Genomic DNA, 6,878 nt, shown 5'->3' on the forward strand with positions numbered 1-6,878 from the left:
TTAAATGACTTTCCGAAGTTCAATGCGAAAGTTGGCGAGCCTCGCGTGCAAGAGATGCACCGCGGAAGATGCGCAAAACGTTGCGGCCCGCGCGTTAACTTCGGCGAAGCTCGAGAGATCGAGAATTCTCCTTCAAACGGACGTTTTCTCGAGCCGCGCGAGGTGAAATAAATGCTTGCCGCGCATTCCCCCGCATTATACGTACTCCGTTATCGATAGGACACACCCTGTATTTAGTGGCTCACGTAAAATGACCGGGCCATCCGTCTTACGATCCTCTATCCGATGCGAGGGAACGAAGCGTCAGCGGTAGGCGAAGATAATACAGTGGAAGAGCCACCCTCGGCCGGAAAAAAATAACGAGCGCGATCATCTAATGTCCTGGAAGCTCGGGGAGTTTTTTTCCCCATATCCAATCCAACCCTGCGTAGTAATAGTCTCGCCCTTACTGAGCGAAGTCACGATGCTTTTAAGGGGTGGGTGATAGACACAGGGGCGTATAATACGACACCTGCTCGCGCTATTATACCGAGCCTCGCGAGCGGACGCACGAACGAGCGAGCGAGCGAGCGAGCGAGCGAACGAGAAAATTTTAGCTCCTACGGCAATTTTCGCAGTTGCGAGTCACACGTAAACGCGACACCTGCCCGCGCTATTACGGTTTTTCACGAATGAAAGGATTTCCGTTCGGCCTCGATGTCGGGCCGCGGCGCGGTCTCGCGGAGCGATGTCGTTCGCGAGAAAATTACAGGTGTGACAAAACCCGAATGATTTAATTGGCACAAAAGCAATGTGTCACTTTCCTATGAAATTATTCGCGCTGTAAACGTAAATCCATTTATGCTGACATCCCCGACATCTCGACATCCTGACATCCCGTTGAACAAGTCGTTGGCAAAAATTATTGCGAAATAAATATTCCAATAAATATTCCATCTGGCTCGCTTTTTCATAAATGAAAATAATTAAGAATAAATGCTCGAGGTCATTACGTTTGACAAGAAAATCATTAACTGTGTTTAACATTTTTATTGAATACACGTCGTATATTTTTGAATCGTCCCACTTTGATGCGCTCATTGTGTCCACGACAGAAGTGACATCCGTTTTAACATGCGACGAGATATTTGGCGAGACCTTTACATATAACGACAAGTCGAGGACACACGTTTCCGAGTACCTCTATTAATGGAAATGCAATTTTCTTTTTTTGGTAACGCGGCAAATGTTAATACGCGAGTTCTTTCCGCCATCTGCGCGACCTGAATTTTGATTTAATTCAAACTAAGTTTTGTAATATCAGGCAATTAGAGAGAAAAGCTTTTCCGCAACCTAAAATAGAGATTACGTATTATAGACAGCAGTTATGTTCGCGGCGCGATATATACGGTTATATTATACATTTAAAAATAAATAGTACACTTTACATTTAATCCACTTCCGGCTTAAATTTATTACAAATTAAATATCATTAAATCGTTAAAAGTCATATATTGAGATTGATATTGGCACATCTCTTTTAACGTGAAATAATAGAAATGTGGGGCACAAATAAGCGAATAATTTTGATTAGCCGTAATTGATTATCGGCTCGCGAGCGCCGTTATAATTGTAATCAATATATCGGAGAGGAATCGGAGTTTATTCGGGAAGGAAATCATTTATGACGCTTTAAGGGTAAGAAAGCGTGACGCAAAGGTTCGCGACTTTCGTTCGTGAGGCTATGTCGGGAGTAGACAATGTTAGGGGAGGAATCAGACAGGGGTGGCTCAATGTTCGGCTGTTGGGGTGGCTCTTCAAACTGTCGCGTGGCACTTTATCCTCTATATCAATAACGTCATTATTTTACATTATGTCCCACTTGGAAACTATTTGAATACGGCAGGGAGGAAGTTATATACAATACATTCGGAAGAGTATGGGAAAAGTCGGGCGCTTTTTCATCGTACCGCAACATTCACGGCACTAAAAAGAACTCGGAAATGCATACAAATTACGCCTCTTCCTTCCTTTTAGAGTTGATTAAAATAACGATATAATTAAGCAAGAAAAAGTTAACTGTAAATTTTTGACTCTTGAATTCCTCGTAGAAGCGAGCACCGTATAGACGTCCTAAGGATAATATTTTACTTATTATTATTTTGCAAGTGATTTATCTGTGGGTAATTAAAAAAAATATATATCTCTTAATGAACGATGGAAAACTGTTAAATTTACACTCTTCCTTGCACCACACATTTAACATTATTAAATATTCAATAAGCGAAAGCGCACCGTAACGAAACGATTAATATTAACTAATTGCGTCAATATTTATCTCGCATTAAACGGATGCCGCTGACAATATTAGCTTCACGATTGCCCGCAGCCGCGTAAATGCGGCCCGTCGCTTCTTAATCCCTTCGTTGAAAATCGGCATTGGAGCCGAGCAATTAGCCGGCCGATTAAAACAAAATGCGGACAGACGTGTCTCCCGCTGGATTTCGTTGCCCTCGATTGACTCGGGAACGCGCGCGGGAACGAGGGAGAGAAGGTGGAATTGTAGCGCCGCTATTATCTCCTCGCCCTCCTGACGGGCAGCGGCACCCCGACAGAGGCAGGGGGTGACAAAGTCGTCGGGGAGAATTGACTTGTTACCCAGCCCCTACTTCGACAGCTCCTACGGTGCACGGCGTTACGGTATGCATAACGATGCGCGTGTCAACCGAAAAGCGGCGGCGCAGCGGGGTGTCGCGTGCGTGCCAACGTGCGTACGTGCGTGCGTGCGTACGTGCGCGTCAGATTCGAAACGCGGCTGCCGTCGCCTTTGGGCGTTTCCGCAGGGCGATCGTTAACGCCGCCGCCACCCGCATCCAGAAGTGTCGAATGCAAGACCCGATCTTTTCGAAACTGACATTCAGTCGCGGAACGTAAACTGCAAATAGAGAGGAAAGAGAAAGACAGAGAGGGAGAGAGAAGGAGAGAATGAGGGAGAAAGAGAGAGAGAGAGAGAGAAAAAGAGACAAAAAGAGAGAGAAAAAATTGTAGAATAATTACGCGATGTAGATGAATTAAACGACGATTGCGTTTGCACAAATTAACGTTGTTAAATGGCAGGGAAGCTTCGTCGATCTGCACGGCGCGGCGCGAAACGCAAAAACGACATGCAATCGACGTGCAACCGTAAAAATGTAACTAATTTAATTGTCGTATGCAATAATCGACGTTTTATTGTACTCGAATATAATAATGCCGAGAGGATAGTAATTCTCTTTCTCGCTTTCTCTCCCGCTCCACGGTGCAGGTGAAACAAAATAAAACGCATTCAAATCAAACGTGGATCGAATAAAGCCGGACAAAACAGGTCAAAATAAAATCAATTAAAATAAAGCGGGGATGAGAGCCGAAATGAAACAGAATTAGGTAGACTGGAATAGGATAGGGCGGCGCGAAATGAGGCTAAATTAAATGAAGTTAAATTAAATTATACGATATGGCGCGGAATAAAATGGAATATGATAAGGCAAAAGTAGAAAAGGACGGGAAGCGGAAGAGGGACGGGAGACGGGGGAAGGGGGTAAGGCTGGAGGACGGAAGGGTGTCAAATAGAAGGGAATCGACGATCGCGATGAATTTCGCGAGGCGACGGGGTGACGGAAAAATGTTCGCGATTCATTCGTTCTTTCGTTCGTTCGTTCGTTTCGAACGACAACGCGCAGCGCGGCCCTTGGCACGCTTCTTTTCGCAAAATTACGTGGCGCGGATCGATCGCGTGCCGCCTCTACCCGCGTATAATGATGCGCATTGTGCTGATCTCTTTTTCATGCGACACACGGGTTCGCGGTGACGCGACGGGTGCGGGGAAGAGGGTGGGAGAGGGTGGAGGAACGCGGACGCCGATGAACACGCGTGAATGTTTCACGAAGATACGGCCGATCGACGAAAGGGCGACGTAATTACGAGCGGGCCGCAATTTTGCGCGCTGCGGATATCCGCACTCGATAGATCGAAATCGCGCGGGCAACACGGCAGGTCGGTCAGCGTGACTGTGGGGGCCGATCGATCGGATTCATCGCCGCTATGCGCTCGGCGGCCCCCAAGACGAGCTCTGTCTGCAACGTCGTTGCGAAAATATTCATGCCCGCCGGCCATTCATGTGTAATTGAATTCGAGCATATAAGCGCCGCTTTCGCTCTACCACCCCCTTTCACGCTCCCTCGCTCTCGCCGCCCCCTCCCCCCCCCCGCTCTCTTCTCTCTCCGCTCTCTCTCTCTCTCTTTCCTTCTTTCTATGCGGCAATTTATACCGCAATTTCAGGCCGTCGCTGGAAACGTAGAGACGGAAAGACAGGGCATAACTTTAAGTGACAGCTACTTTGACATCGGGCAATCACTTTGCGATGATCCTCCTATCATGAAATGATCGAATCGTTGGCGCGCGTAGTTTTAGAGAACACAATTCAGTCATTACCGTGTATTAATGATCAACTGATGAACTGGCCCGATATCATCCCCTTTATGTTTGAAATGCTTTTAGGAGAAGCGGTTTAATTAAACTCTCTCCCTGTCCGCGCGTCATTTTCTCCAGGTTTTTCAAGTACAACTGAGCAAACGAATCCGTCAAATCAATATTCAATAACGACACACCAATAAACGCGTCTAATGGATGCTTGGTAAATATCGGGACGCATATTAATTTGGCTATCTAAATATTAATCGTTGCGAGATCAAAGCGCGAGCAGTTTTACTTGAATTTTCTCGGGCCTATGTCACACGCCCGGGTCGTGTCTCTCCACGCGTGGCTCGCCCTCCTCTCGCGTTCCCCCTTCATTATTTATTTCGCTCTACGTTATTCAAAAAAACCGGGGGAAAATAATGGGGGTTTTATTCCAGTCGGGGCGCCATACGTCGCCGTTTAAGAAAACGGCCTGGGTCTCGGGCGGACGAGCGCTCGAGACCGCTCGCGCGCGAGAGAGTTACGCCTCGGCGGATGACGGCGCGCGGAATTATGCAGAAGGATTTGATGCCTGGATACTCGCCGCTCGTTCCGCCCGTAATCGACCTTTGCGTGCCTCGAGGGCGGCCTTTACACTCGCCCCGTTATTTTTAGTGTTTCTCCCCCGTGCCGGTACGTCGCGCAACGGCGAAACGGCATCGTGGATATGGGTCGAGAATTTTTCACCGGTACGGCGCACCGCGCGTCGCCTCTTCGCCCCGGCGCCTCGTTACGCGTTTAGGCGTAATTAAAAATGCCCGGAGATCCTCCGAGGTGTGCGCCCGCGCGTTTATCATTGTTCGCGTTGTTTTACGAGCCTCTAACTAGACGCCCCTCCCCCCTGCCCCCCCCGCGAGGAGGGGCTATTTCATCCTCTCCGCTACTCTTTACAATCCCGATAATTACTGCATGACGAGCATTTCGATGAATTCGGGGAGGCTCCGGTCTCGAAATGGCATCGATCGAGCGAAAGGAGAAATGAGACTATAATCCTCGGGATAGCCTGTACAGAGATACAGCTGTACCGTACTCATTTTTTATTGTTTTCGATGCGACAGAATATTTTGAAATTTATTTGCTGTCGTCAACAAAGGGAGATATCACAGGTACCGACGAAGGTATATTATTTGAATAACGCTTGTATTTACCGGGTCGGTATTTTCACAACTCTTTCTCTTTCTCGTCAATGTTTTTAATAAATGGTCAGTATTATTCGCTCGTACGTCTATTAAAAACCGACGTTTTATTATTTAACCGTTTATTCATATTAAAAAAAAAACCCCTTCGGATAAAGATGTCTTTTTCAATATTTTTTTTTATTCCGGTCGTAGATTATCTTTAATCCTTTGAAGAAGAGTTTTAAATATAGAGAATATATAAATAACATTCTCTCTGTCTTTCTCTCTCCTTTCCCCTCCTCTGTCTCTATTACGACCACTATTCGCAAAGTCAGTAATATAAAAATATACATTCCTAAAATAGAGGTATAGCGTGGCGCATTGCCTGACGTAAAAATGGCGTAAATCTTTATTACAACGAATAAAATTAGCGTACGCGTACCTATTTATACGCGTGACACGCGAACCGCGTATTTCTAGGTAAAGAATAAAATCTACCTTCTACGTCAACCTGTCCTTATAATCCTGCGAGATATCGCCGGTCTATATTTTCCTCTTTCCGCTCGATGATTCATTTTCGTTGACATTTATTTCACTCGTATAATTCGCGACACAATTAATTATTTTAATGAAGTTGCAAATTAGACAGATTTTACAAAAAAAAACTAAGAGAGAAAGAGAGAAAATTAAAACTGACGTGCAAGGTATCCAAGGATACCTCCCCTTTAGAAAGATAGCGGTAAAAATCTTGATCTTAATAAAAAAATTCGAAATTGCATTTTTCCGAGCCAAGATTGCAAAGACCGTAATTTACTGCGAATTTTTAACGTTTAACTTTAAATGTCTCTCCGTAGATGAACCTGAAATTAAAATTGTATTAAGGCGAAGTCTGCTGGAAATCAAATTAAAGGTTTTATCAAGTTAAGCTTATTTCGAGGGGAATCCGAGAGAGTAATTCCGATCGCTAATAACTCAAAGAGAATTGATGTCGATATATTTATTGGAAAGGGGTCATCGTTTTAAATGGAATAAAATATTCATGCCGCAGCACGCAGTGCCAGATATAACCATTCATCTCGGCTATCTTTCCTCTTCAAACGTGAGAGATCTAAGAATATTCGAGCGTCGTTTTCCGAAACGGGAAAACGGAAGAAGATGCTGACGATAAAAAGATCAAAAAGATTTTCATTCTCGCGCGTCTCGATGTCAGTCGAGAGTTAAAAAGAACGACTGCTAAAAATCGATATTATACGAATCGAGAGACGTCGCAATTGTTCGGCGAGCATC

Source organism: Solenopsis invicta, chromosome 16 (assembly GCF_016802725.1).
Source record: "Solenopsis invicta isolate M01_SB chromosome 16, UNIL_Sinv_3.0, whole genome shotgun sequence".
Classification (NCBI taxonomy): domain Eukaryota; kingdom Metazoa; phylum Arthropoda; class Insecta; order Hymenoptera; family Formicidae; genus Solenopsis; species Solenopsis invicta.